The sequence below is a fragment of the Thunnus maccoyii genome, chromosome 7 (assembly GCF_910596095.1).
Source record: "Thunnus maccoyii chromosome 7, fThuMac1.1, whole genome shotgun sequence".
NCBI classification, from domain to species: domain Eukaryota; kingdom Metazoa; phylum Chordata; class Actinopteri; order Scombriformes; family Scombridae; genus Thunnus; species Thunnus maccoyii.
In genome coordinates, this window is record NC_056539.1 from 21,268,857 (window position 1) to 21,283,473 (window position 14,617).

At 39.6% G+C, this 14,617-nt stretch overlaps 1 long non-coding RNA gene across 1 annotated transcript; it reads right to left on the reverse strand.

The window, feature by feature from the left end:
• Positions 1-11,286: 11,286 nt before the first annotated feature.
• On the reverse strand, positions 11,287-12,651 carry LOC121900860. Its single transcript, XR_006097119.1, has 3 exons — positions 12,573-12,651; positions 12,155-12,258; positions 11,287-11,551 (listed from the first exon to the last, which is right to left on the reverse strand). It is a non-coding gene; the product is annotated as an uncharacterized LOC121900860 (long non-coding RNA).
• Between the last annotated feature and the right edge of the window lie 1,966 nt (positions 12,652-14,617).

Consider the following 14,617-nt stretch of genomic DNA (forward strand, 5'->3'; position numbering starts at 1 on the left):
TTCCAAAGAGCCTCCCACCTCTCTGGCCCTCCGTGACGCTGGGATGATAGCGGCTCAGACTGCTTCATCCAGCTGGTCACAGAGGCTACATAATGCAGAAAGCATTTGCTCAGCTGACGTCCCTGCCTCTCTTCTCTCTGTTAGAGAAGCAGGCAGCGGGCAGCCCTATTCAGCTGTAGGCAGTGCTAGCTGAAAAAAAGTTTAGCACTGAGTGCATCCATGGGCACTATGTTAGGCACAATGTAGTGAAAAAGAAACACATCCTACCCAACAAAGTGACACTCAAAAGTAGATCTTTGTCTCGCTATGCTCACTGGTACTGTTATTTCTCAGCACTGTCCCCTGTTCACGCTGCCCTGTTCGGGACCGGCCTATACAGCTCGCCACTCAGGGTTACGTTAGTGCAGCCAGCAACATTACTTCCTCCTTAGAGAGTATTGCCCAGAGCCCGCTCACAGACTGAGGAGAGGAGACACCAAGTCTGCTCCGCTCCCCTCTGGTTATTTCTATGAGAATTATGGAGGGTTACGGACGCACTGACACAAAATCTGACACTGTGTTGAGGCAGCTGACAGTGATGCGTTCACAGACTGCTCTGTCAGCTTGGCCCTTTCAATACCGTCCCCCCCATGTGCCAGTCTTCCATTTATGGAAGAGCGGGATCCAACATTGCTTGCTACAAGGCAAAGTGGTTGGGAGTCCAATGCTGGTGTGAGGAAAGGAGACTGGATCCCCTGACATGTGCAGTGGGAGAGGTTCTCTACTCTCTACAATATCAGGTGGAAAAGGGACTGTCTCATGTCACTGTTAAAGTGTATGCAGCATCTGTTTACTCCTGTCATGAGGGTTTTAGCAACAGACCTGTCTTTGCCCATCCCTTTGTGAAATGTTTCTTGCAGGGGGTTAGGAGACAGTGGCCGGTGATGCGTGTCTTCACCCACCAGTGGGAACTGCCGGTGATACTCAAGGCCCTAGTGAGTGATCCCTATGAGCCTCCGGAGCACTCCTCACTGAAGGCGTTGTCATTCAAGACAGCTTTGCTACTTTAGCTGACCTCAGCTAAGAGAGTTAGCAAATTGTACGCCCTGTCAGCTCACCCTAGCTGTTTGCTGCTTCATGGTGACGACAGCAGTGCTACTCTCAGACCGAACCCCTCCTTTGTTCCCTAAGAACATAGAGCTCATTTAGGTCAAGAACTATTCGGACAAAGGCATTTTGTCCTCCATCCCATGGGGATGCCAGGGAGGCAAAACTGCACCTCTTATGTCCAGTACATGCATTGGCATAGTATGGTGAATGCATGGCCCCCTTACGGTGCACTGAACATCTATTTGTGTGCTATGGAGAGAGAGTGGCCTGAAAAGCCCTATCCAAGAAGCAGCTAGCTAGTTCGCTTTGTGAGTGCATCTCCCGAGCTTACAGGGTAAGGACCCCCCCCCCCCACTGTGGTCCGGGCACATTCCACACGTGGTGCGAAAGTGTCTACAGCATTGTTCAATGCAGTGGGGTCGAGGACATATGCATGGCAGCATCCTGGTCTATGCCTTCTCCGTTCATAAGGCTCTATCTCTTGGACATGATGGGCTCCTTTTCAAGGTAAGTGCTCACAGGTGCAACTCACGACTTGTGAAAAGGGTGGTGTGAGTGTCAGTTGTGGTACACCTGACCCCTCCTAGACAATTATGCACCTGCATTCTCCTGTGATCCAAGATGACTCAGGGAATGGGGTGTGCAGGGTGTTTGGTTTATGACCTATGACCCCTGTGAGGTTAGGCCATGTTTTCACTCAGCTCATGTCCATGTTAACTGGACAGGGTTGGGCCCCCTACTGCTCCGCTTAGGTGGCTGGGATTATAAAGTATTAGGAGGGCCACAGTGACCAGCCTATAGCCAGTCAGACTCACTGAGGCAGTCTGATCCCAGCTAGAAATTTTTTGTTCAACAAACGTCATGAGAATTTTTCTAGTAATGTTTTAATAATGTTTTCAGTGGGAAGTTTTCTTTTGCTGTCCAGAACGTTCTAAAATAACGTTCTCTAAAAACATCCTAAAAATGTTTATTGATAACATTGTTAGAACATTATGCCCAAAAGTTCCCTAAAACGTTTTTAGCGGGAAGTTTTTTTTGGTTCTCAGAATGTTCTAAGATAACATTCTCTAAAAACGTCCTAAAAATGTTTGGTGACAAACCATCTTAAAATGTTTAGTGATTACATTGTTAGAAGATTATGCCCTAACATTCTCAAAACATTTTCCGAATCTTGCAGTGAGAATGTTCTTCCTTTGTTATCATGTAACATTGTGGGAATGTTTTATAAAAGACCATTTCATAATATGTTACCTCAACAGCATCCTCAAAACATCCTCAGAAGAGTAGTTAAGACGTTATGTCATTTAACCTTATGGGAACATTATTTGAAATGATATACATCCTTAAAACGTTCTTTGAACATTACATTAAAACATTATTAGAACTTGTAGGTATTTTTAGCACATGTAGTGGGAACGTTCCCTTCTAGCTAGGATGACATTCATTGGGCTTCTTTTACTGTACCCATAGAGTTCAGTAGAGGGCGGAGCCTGTGTGAGATAGAATAAAGGTTATAATATAGTAACTCTAGTCATATAAGCAGAGACGGAGCCCTCTACCTATGAACCCTGCCGCTCCCTTGCCCTCCGCTGAAGTGGTTTTGGATAGTGAACAGCAGTGAGACGCTGCTTATATAGTGTTCGAGACACGTAATTGGTAGGCACATACTGATTGGCTTGAAGTTTAGCTATGTATTAATTACATGGAGAACAGCCTAAAGATTCAGCAAAAGGAAGATCAGCTGATGAATGGCAGAGAAGAAAATATGCAACTTAAGTTAGTAAAATGAGGTAAAGAAGGTAAGATTTATTTTTACAAATAGATACCAGCAAAGTTGATGTATTGGCAACAAGACCAGACATGAGTTGGATGCTGGGGCAGTGATGTCAAGGCGATGACCAATGCTTTAGCTGTAAGGGCCGAAAGATACATATGGACTGGGGCATAGCAGGAGAGAACTGATGACTGCAATGAATGAAAGTGAATGATGTGAGTCCGAAAATATCTTTAAGGTAGGCTGCAATAGCACACGACACAGTTAAATCTCATGTAACATAATTGACACATATTTACAATGGCACCATCAGCTGTATGCATTATCAATTTAAGGAAGTACTAATCTCTGAGGACAAAGGAAGGAACAGTGATGAGACCTTATGTAAGAAGATAGCTTTTCTTAAATATCACAAGTTGAGGAGAACATTTTACAGAAAACATATGCATGTACGCAAGATGTTCAAGTTTTGGTACTCTGATAGAATTTTCAACACCGCAGAAAAACATCAGCTAAGACAGGTTAAGCATTAGTGTTTTTCATATCAGAGAGCTCCTCTACACTGGGAAATATCCAAGGCTCTTGAAAAATAAATGAATTTGTACATCAGAATGTTGAGGAAAGCTCTAGGTTCAAAGCATATTTATATGGCTATTTTCTAGTCCTTACAAGTGTTCTAAGCCTTTTAAACTCCGATTGAACACCTCCAACCAGTGTAACTTGGTCTCTAGACACACTCACAAGAAGGGAAATTTTTGAAGAGATCCCTAGAAACCAATGAAACATTCAACAGAGTAAAATGGCAACATGGTTGACAGTCCGAGTATGGAGGACTTGTAATATTCACCCACAAGGGCCCAGTGATACTCAGCTGTGTTTCTATGGGGAAAAGAGGAGCAGGTCCTTGTGACTAGCAGAGGGTTGCCAATGAGAATGAGAGAGCAGGAGCAAACAAATGTCTGTGTGTCTATGTGTGCATGCTTGCATGTGTGCGTGTGTGTGTGGGTGACTGGGTGGGTGTATGAGAGAGTGAGAGAGAGAAAGGATGCAAACCAGATCATCTGGGTGGGAGAGGCTATCATCGGATGCCACCAACCCAGTCTCATCATTTAACTCCTTATGTAGAATTTTGTCCCATTTGTGCTGAATAGCAACACACAAAACATGCACAGTGCCGCCTTTATAACCTATAAACCTGACTATTTTGTTCACACAGAAGTTAACAGTACAAAATGACAGTGGGGCAACATGGTGAGAAAGTATGGAGTCAGTTATAATGTAATGCATTCTATAAAAATACAGCTAAATAAAACTATAGAAAACCTGACTCAATGTGAATGTAAGGGAAATGTTAATGCCATATCAACGGGCTATTGAATAGCACTGCAGTATAGTTTATGGTGTAGCTAAAGCAGGAAGATATGAATAGCGGAATTCAAAATAAAAAGGAAAAATAAAGGGAAGTTGGTTTTTGCTATAACTTACTTTGTATGAACATGTTTATCAAAGTGGGTTGGATATGTTTGGAACTGAAAACTTTCTTGATGAATATTTGAGTGAAGTCACAAAATGTAGCCTCATCTGTACAAAACAAGGGTTTCCCTGAACATCAGTTTTTGTCCCTACAGATATGTTGTCACTCAGCTGATCAGAAATGTGTAGAAACTAACAAACATTGACTAGCTGACAGCTAGTTGCTTTTACGAACATCCTGAGGTGATTCAGACCACAAATTGATTGTAGTGTGTGTTGTTTTTTGTTGCTGAGGCAACAAAAAGGCTTAGAGTGTGACGGAAATGGGCTCTGGGTCTATTTGTTTTACCAACTATGCTATGCTTTCAACTCATTTAGACACATAATAGCATATTGGCCCTATTCAACGATATTCTTATTTTTCTCTTAAATTAGATCACTAATTGAATAACAGCAAAATCAAAAAGCTCAGCATCTTATTTATAATCTATAATCGTTCCATGTAAATTGTTATTGGCATATTATATTAGCAATCTTTAAGAATTTTCCACTAAAGTTAAACAGAAACATGGAGGCTCATTAGTGTATCACCACCTTGGTTAATGCTGAAACCACACAAAACTGCAGAAATGTAAGTCTTTTTGAACTGCACTGGCATACATTTCTTTGACTTGGACTGTGTCCTTGATATAACATCTAACACTTTTCTTCTTCCTTTTCTAACTTTATTGCTATTTTATTCCCCTTGTGTATTATAAGTTTCTCTCTAGGTGTGAATATGGGTAGGTATGGGTATGGATGGATAGATGAATATCTTATAGTATCAGAAGTTGAATTTAAGCATTGTTAGCCCTCAAGGAAATAAACAGCTCCATTATTTACCAACTGACATATGGAACTGCTCTATCATACTGTTGTCAGATGACACATAATTGTTCATTCCAGTACAGTATGGCCTTTATTAGGGGTGTGCCCGAATACATATACGTTATTCGGCAAAGCACAAATAGTGTTTTTGTTTTTTGTTTTTTTTAACGAATATTTGTTTCATACAAATATTTCATAAATTATTTGTTTTCGGGAAGAAAAGAAAAACATGTCAAATGCCAGCGTGCAGGTCGGTTACATCGCTATCTCAGTCTCTCTCCTCTGCTCCGCTGTTATGTCTATCAGCAGGTCTTGATTAGGGGAGTCACATCAACCTGCTACATGATGCACATTCCTTATGTGGACATCACTCCCAGAGTTGGGGGTGTTCCCCAGAGATAAAGCTAAGCTACTGACACGCAAAGTGCTCCCAAGGTACTCTCCATAACCTGTTGTTCCCCTTCTCCTTTCCACAAAGTTAGGTTGTAAGAAATTGGCAATAAATGGAAAGTGCAAAGCAAGAATCGCTTTTTAAGTTCTTCCCTACACGTTACATACTGTGTTGTCTCTGTGTTATGGGTGTATAAATAGGTAGAGGTCTGTCTACAATGAGGCTATGAGTAAAGTTTTAGCTCAGTAGTCAGCACAGTTGTCTATGATCTGGGAGACTCCAGTTTGAGACCCGGTGTGGGGACCTTCTTTGTATGGTAGTTTATTCATGAACAGGATTTTTAAGCCCTTCTCCACTTTTATTCAAATACAAGTACAAATACAAATAATTTTGCTGCCTCAACAAATACAGATACAAATACTGGGCCCTCTGCACATCCCTAGCCTTTATATACTGTAGATACATTAGTTGTTGGTTGGCCCCAAAAGCTGCTGCATTATTAGGCTTTATCAAAAATCAACAGCCCAGTGACAAAAAAGGAAAAACAAAAACTCTTTAAAATGATGAATATAGTGTTCATTCATTTGTGAAAATATAAATTGGTCACAGACAAAAAAAAGAAAACAGATAAATGGTGTTGCTTTAATATATACACATATATTCTTACACTACTAAATCTGTCCCCTTGCCTTCCTTCTCTCTGTCTCTGTTTGTGTATTCTTGCATTGTAGCTTAGATCCAACTGGAAAAGCCAAAGGAAGATTTTAACTGGTACAGACATCAAGCTGTTAGTTTCGAGACAGTTCTAATTAAACTAAAATGTTCCTTTATTTACCATGCAAAGCACTTTTCATTTAGTTCCTGCCATGACCCCTTCTGCCCAGTCTGAGGAGGTCTAAAAATAAAACTGTTTTAATCACTTTTTGTCACCTTGTGATGAGATGATTGTGACACCTCAGCAGTGATTTCATTAGAAACCTATTCAAGTAGTGGATGAGCGAGAGCTGGTAGGCAGCGGTAAAGGTGTTCTGGTTGTAATTGAATCACCTCAGAGGAGGAGAAAGAAAGAAGTAATAGTGTGGGTTCATCTGATTTTGATATTAATTAACTGATTTCTCGTCTCTTATCCAATTATCTCAGTAATGGAACATATTTTTACTTCAATTATCAACTTTTGTTACATGATGAATGCTAATTCCTTTACAATGAGCGCCGAAAGCACCTTGGTATCCTCACTTACACCCCTCCTTTCCTCCTTCTTTCTTTTCCCCGCTGAGGAGCGTTGATAAGCAGCAGACTCCTATAGCATCCATATCTTGGACCATCGCTGCTCTGCTGATGTAGACACTAAATAAACTGGTAGCTTTTAGCAGATGTAATCAGAAAGATGTAGCTGACCTGATGGAGGAAGATAGCCAGAGGCTGCTGGCAGACTGGACCACACTGCTGGCTTGCTTTCATTTCAAGGAGGAATAAAAAAGTAGCTCCTGTATCACTGAACCTGTGCTCGCACACAGTTCTCTTTCAGAGCTTCTGTTTTTTCCTTTTCTTATACATGGGAAAATTATGCATGATTTTGCTTTATTATAACTATCTCACAACGGCTGCTGAAAAACCTCAAATAACTCATGAGTCTTTCCAGTAGCAAGGTCACATCAGAACTTTCGTAGTCCATAAGTTGTATTCTAGTGATTTACAGAAAGAATAGACACACATCTTCTAAAAACACTTCCAGTGCTTTGCTGGTGCTTTACTGGACATGTCTGGTGTTAAATGCACCTTGATCACTTATGCAAGAGGAAAGTGTTTATTCATTTCTTCACATGGTCAAAGCATTTGTACTGGCAATGTCTCACTGCTCTACCCTCTAGCATACAACTATTTTCCAAAAAGAAAAAGACACATCCCTTATTAATAACTCAACACCAGCATCCAATTGGCATTCTTGTGTCTTCCAAGCAGTTAACATCAAGTGTAACTTCCTCTAGTATTGTCTTGCAAAACAAAACAAACAAAAAATGTGTTGCGTTAAAAACTGAATTTGCTTAATTTTAATAGACCAAAAAATTACAACACTTTTGCTGTTTTCTGAGCTTGTGTGACCTTATTTTCTGAGAGGCTCAAAAGATAATATTCACTACTCACTCCATTATAAGCCACTTAATATTCCATGCAAACCTGGCATTTGGTTTGATTGAGAGGCTGTCCACCAGCGCTAATTGGTCTGTAAACATTTGAGCAGACTCTCACTGAGTGTATTGGTGAATGTTAAAGGTAGCAAGCTGATTCATACAATGCCCCCCCACCCGCCAACCTCCTCTCCCCTACCACTCTCTTTCCACAGACCTGGCTCTTTAATGTATTTAATTGTCAGAGTAAAAATGTTAATTGCATTTCATTATGTATAATTTATGTAGTTTCAGCCGAGGGATTCTTTAATATCCAGCTAATTTGAATGGCATCACCGGGACCAGCTGCTGATTGTGTGGGCACGCTCAGAGTTGATCTGTCAATTAAAGCAGTGGTATAATAGACAGGTTGTGTTTTTCACACCTCTCTCCATTTTAAAAGGCATATGACAACACACAAAGTTGGTAAATGAAAACTCCATGTAGCGCGGTTTACACAATGTTTTTTGCAGTTTGGTGTCACTCTTTCTACAGCAATTTACTGTTCTATAATGTAACTATTGACCTTACTCTAAATAATGACATATATGAATTAAGCTCTCTTCATGAGGTGCTTATAGAACTATTCCATTCAAATTGCCATTTCCATAATATTGAGTACAGCCCAACTAAAGACTGAATGACTCTCTCTACATTAAGCAACAGGAGAACTTGAGCCTCGGACTGAGTCTTTCTACCCTCGCTGTGCTTCAGGTCTGTCACGGTGAGAGCTTCAGCTTTTGCGCTGTCCATTTACCATGCCTGCCTGTTCAAATCTCTGCTGTGATTGCATCCTAATCAGATTTCCATTCATTCCCAACCTCTCCGGCAGTGTTATCCCACCAGTTACAATCGCCTGATCCCCACACTTACCTGTGCACTTGCCTCCCATTCTCTCATTAGCCATTTATTATATATACCAGCACCTGTTCACTAGTTCTCTGCCAGACTGTCTTTTGTGTCCCCGTAGCTACAGAATTCCATCCCCTGCACTTGTTTCCCTGTTTTCCTGCTTGTGACTCCTGAATGTTTATTACATTATGTTTTAAACTATATCTGCTCTGCCTTTAAGACCACTTGTTACCAGAAAGTCATTATCTACACAGCTAAATACTGTATGAAGATACCTTCACAGGCTACCAATGTCATCCAGCTGTGTGATAGCCACATGCATGACAAAAATACACAAATAGCTTTATTTTATTTTATGTTTTATTGAAGAAAACATACATTTCCATAATCTGACTAAAGGAGTCTCATGGAACTGCTGGGTAGAACCTCTGATCAGTAGTGGTTCAAAATGTAAAGGTTGTTGCAAGGATGACACTGGACAATGGGGTCACTAAGGACGTTTATCCTGTTGGGAGCATAATTGGACTCAGACATTGCAACTGTCTATTATTGAGCATTGTTCATTTTTGGCATGAATATCCACAGCAAAGTTTATGGAAATTTGGCTGTAAGGTTTCAAGACATTTAGATGAATTTAGGTGTTATTTTCATTTATGTTTTAGTTGGTTAAACAATTTCTAGAAAAAGCATGTCAACAAAGAAAATTATTAATGTTTTTCATCTCCTCCTCTTTGTGCCTCTCTGGCTTGTTTCTGTCTGAAAACTTCAAACAACCAAATATATAAATTTCTCACAAGGCTGGAGGGCTAAGTTACTGTTGCATTGGATCTCAGGTCACAGCTGTGTAAAATGGATTAATATGTGGTCTCTGTCAGGTAGTTTCTGATCAATATTCTACATATTTACTTGAGATTGTACTCATAATTGTTACAAGATGAACAGGTAACTATGTACATGTTCCTTTAATGTTCCAAGCAGTATTACCTGGTAAATCAATACACTATTTAGCCCTTAAAACTACTGAGAGCAAGCCTTATCTTAGCAAATACATCGCTGGATGAATAATTACTCTATTTATGCATTTGCAATTTCTGTGTGTAGCCTATATTTTTGAAACAATGCGTTCAGCATTTAATGAATTTTATCTACCCAAGAAAAGGGATGGATGCCATTTATATGAGTCAATCAGCTGAAAATGGGGATTTAATCACCAGTTCTTGGTTATTAAAATTAAAATATTATTAAAATATTATGGACATCTTGCCACATTTTGCCTCTGTTTCTCCCAACAGCTTACTGCCATGACAGTGACACTGGAATGCATTTTCAACTAATCTATTACTGGACATATTTAAAGTCCCCCTCCACTCAAAAATATGTTTTTCTTCTTGTTCCTTCAGTTGGATGTTTGAACTTCACTGTGCGGAATGATGTATATGCAGAGTTTGACACCAGAAGGATGTTTTCATATTCATCTGCTGAAAGTGGAAAGTTTCTCTGTGCTCACTGAAAATCCAATTTTAAGATGTGGGCCTACAAGCATGATTTGTGACATCACAAATAGTTTGGAAGCCAATCCTGGTGTAATATTTAGCTTACATAAATGTGATGTAGAAGTCTGCAGTGCACATACACAGCAAATGGACATTACTGTGAAGAAGGAGACATCTTGTGTGCAGGAATTAAACCTTTGAGATGAAATACATTTGCATATTCATAGATACTGGAATTTTTTTAATGAGGGAGAAGGAGTAGATGTCATTGTAAGGATTTTAACAAGATAATTTAACTTTTTTGTGGGAAAAACCATATCAGACACACATTATTATTCAAAGTAGAGTATCTTATATACATCTTAAAACATGTCTGGAGAGGATCTTTAAATATTCTAAAATGTACAGAACAACACTAGACTACTGGTAGATACAGTAGTGTAAAGCAATTTAGTTGCTTTTATTTATATAAAGTAGTCTGTATGTGCTCTCTGTAAGGGAGTCTATATGAGAGGAAGAGTCAAGCGTGCAGATAGTGAGTGAAACCATTAAAACTCTGCTACAGCTGACAGTACTGCAAGAATAAGCGAAAAATGAACAAAGCATGTTGGACTGTAGTTTGGAAGGGGGTTGGAGGGGTGTGGGAGATAGGGGTGGGGGATGGGCTCCGCTCTTCTTCCTCTTCAAAGGGGCTTGGATACTCTAAAAATATCTCCCCGGCAGCTAATCAGAGAGAGACAGGCAGTAGCAGAAGAGATGTTTGTTGTTGTTAGGCTCTTTTGGCTTAAACAAGCAGAACCATGATGCACTGGGGGAAAGGGTCTGGACACGTCTGAATGCTTTGATCAATAGGGTTCCAGTCGCTGTGAAATGCAGCCTGGCTGGAGCACCAAAGAGTTTTTATGTCCACTGATCTGATTGCGCTAAGGCAACGAGATATGGAGTGTTGGTATGCAATACATAGCACAAGATCTACAAACAAATGTAACAGAATGAAGTATGAGTGGCATTAATTGGAGAGCAGGATGAAAGCCTGTGACATTACATTCACACAACCATCAGCCTGGCTGATGAGCTGCTCAGTTACTGGGGGAGGAGCTTAAGGATCAACCATTCGTAAGTAGTTTATTGGCACTGTTAGTTCAATCATCTACAAGTTTTCCATAATTATCACTCTACCAATCAGTTATGCTCTCCGTGCTGTGTCGACTGGTGTGTTGTTATCCTTTGAAGTCTACATTACAAGCTTGCAAACGTCACATCAGTTTGACAAGGCTGTCCCGTTCCAAAGGCTTACCCAAATCTGGCGATGAAATGTGACCATCTTTGCCACAATTTGATGTATACAACTGGTGTAACCTGGTGTAGCCCTCAGTATCTCACAGTCCAATGTAGGCCTTTGAGTGCTTCACGGTGAATTCAGGTGGTCATCTACTCCTCGTGTCTGGAAATATCATATGACCAAATGATAATATATTTCATTATTTTTATATTTCATGAGTCAATATTTCAAGTGAACTGGACCAATGGAAAAGCAACTGCAAAATGTAAATAATCAAAGCCAAGCATAAACTTCTCCATTAGCTTGTGCATATTATTCACAGGGCATAACAGATGAAATTAAGTTTAGTGAGTACTTTTATTCTGGTCCACATTTTACAGGTTGAAAAGGACTGACCAAAAGAACAATTAGTGTTCAATGATAATTTACAGTGTTACACAGTACTTTGGCTCATCTAAAAAACACTATTGCAATTGTTTTTTATAAAGCTAATTTTTCACGTTTTTTACGTCTTTACATTTCCTTTCTTTCAGTAAATGCATTTATGTATTTTGTAAATACTAGTGAATTTGATTTTGCAGATATGTTGCTGTGTCTCTTCTGTGATGAAAAGGCATTTTCAAAGATTTGTGTTTTTAAAAATATATGAAAGTAAATCTGGAACCTTGGACACTTCCCTGTGGACTGAAAGTAATAGGACACATCTCCTGGAAAGCAATCACAGACCAGTGGTTAACATCAGCATGCAATGTACAGGCAGCTGACCCTTGCATGATTTCTTAATTCTGAAGTTCAATTTCCAGCTGTTGCCTCTCAGCTGCCAACATGATGCAGGGTTGTCAACATGCAGTGTTTTTGGGCCAATATTTCTGAAAACAAAAAAGAAAAAAGAACTAAGAAAGGCTCAAAATAAAAAATAAAAAAGAAGATCAATATAAGAGGTCAAGGCCATGGAAGAAGACACTTTCAGTGCAGAACAAGCACTGTACTCCATAGCTATCTCCTCTTATAGCCATTAGTATTATTTTCTTTTCCATGACCCTTCTTTCCCCCTCTTTCAGGCTGAAAGATGCTCCTAAATTGCTCCACTGTAAGAGCATCCTTGGGCTAGAAACAAAGGTGAGGGTGTGTATAGAAACACACAGAGAGACAAAGAGAAAGACACAGAGAGAGCACTTAATACCCTGCATCTTGAGCCAGGCGCACACTTCCTGAATCCATTAGGGCGAATGGGCTTACTGACTCTTGGAGGAAACCTAAATGTAGTCCTGACTTGTCCTTACGCTTTCAGCCTGCTTGGCCTTGGGCAGATTGCAACTGCAAGTGGATGAAAACAAGAGAAAAACCACTATGGAGCGTTACAAGCCCCTGGGTTGCCTTGCTTGGCTCCTGCATGTGTAGTGAGATAGCCAGAGGGTGACAGTGCTCAGACACTGTGGAGACACACCAGAAATCATAGCACTGTCTCAGTGATTCCATGTATTTATAGTCCAACAGCATAATAAATGGTCTTAGCATTGTAATGCTCTACACACAGCTGCAAAATACATTTATTTTGTATTTAATTTATGAGTGTTGAGCATTTGTCTAATTGTTGATAATAATTAAGATTATTTTAAACAGAATTGCCAAGATGTATGAAAGAATATACAATATGGGGCTTTTGCAGGTGCAGTAAACGAGCACAGGTGATTTTAATTATTTTTTCTGATTAGACCTCTTCTCAGGACTGTGTGGGCGGGACAAATTACAACTTTATCACTCTTATCGGTGGTTCAGTGCCTTCACATAATTCCAGCAAAGCTCCTCCCACCTTCAACTGGAGCAGAGGTCTAATCAGTCAGAATAACTGATAACTGAAAATGTGTGCAGAGCCAGTTTACATATCATATTCCCCCTGATGTAATGCAAGTTTCTCCAGAGCTGCATGCATCTACAGTCAGATAATTTCAGCTTGTTCAGTTATGTTATAATAGTTAAATAATTTAATTGAAAGTCAACAGATACAATGCTTCTGACATTTCATTTGGGTCTCCTTGTGTCCATCACTCATGAGGTCAGTGCATGTAACATTAACATACTGTAGGTAAAAGTGGTTTTAGTGGAGTTACTATACACACACACACACACACACACACACACACACATATATATATACAACCTTTTTTAATCATGTAATCTCATTGAGATCAAGATCTCTTTTGCAAGACCTGAGAGACCTGAGTACAGTAGATGGAAAGAAAAACATAACCAGACATAACAAAATGACATATAGCATCAGACAATAACAGACATCACTAGATCTGAAGATGAAAGTTTATATTATACAATTTGGTCTTATGGAGAAGGTGGTGGAGAGCATTGTCTTACATGTTGGTCTAAAATCTTCCATAAGTGTTCAACTGGGTTAAGATCTGGTGCCTGTAAAAGCCCTTGCATTTTATTCACATCATTTTCATACTCACCAAACAATTCAGTGAACCCTGGTGCACAGAAGCATCTGCATTTGATATGTTTCTCCACTCTTTAATTCAGGTTTTTTCCTTTAATTTGTCACCCGTCTGTAAAATCTATTTTTCAAGAGTGACCTGGCCAAGAGAGCAGCAAACAGACAAATACAACTGTCACACAATACAAATGGGTACAAATACACAATATCCAGTTAATATGCAATACAAGGTCAAGGTCAAAAATCCAATTATGATGCATAAACAGGTACAATCTTCTATAATGATTTAAGTGAAAAATAAGGTGCAATCACATTGACCAAGAGTACTATTTCCTCGATCCTTTAAAATTGACTTAAATTCCCCCATAGTAATCAGATCTGACAATATCAGGTCCTTCTGTACATTATTCCAGGAAGAAGGGGCAGCACATTTAAAAGCTTTTTTTTTTTTTAACCTATTTTGTCTAATTCTATTCTCTGGGGACCAACATCTGTAGAATATTGTGACAGTGCAGGTCATATTAATTTTGGTTTTTACACATGTATGTACAACGATAAGGAGAAGCTAGGAAAAGGAGAGATTTATATATAAAAACCAACCAATGTGAAAGTCTGCAGACATACAGAGATGGCCACTTAGCAGCTGCATACACAGTACAGTAGTGTACGAGATTGCTACAGCCAGTAATAAAACGTAAAGCACAGTGGTACACAGTATCCAACTTCTTTAGGCACTGGTCAGGTGCATTTATAAAGAGCAGATCGCTATTGCCCAATAA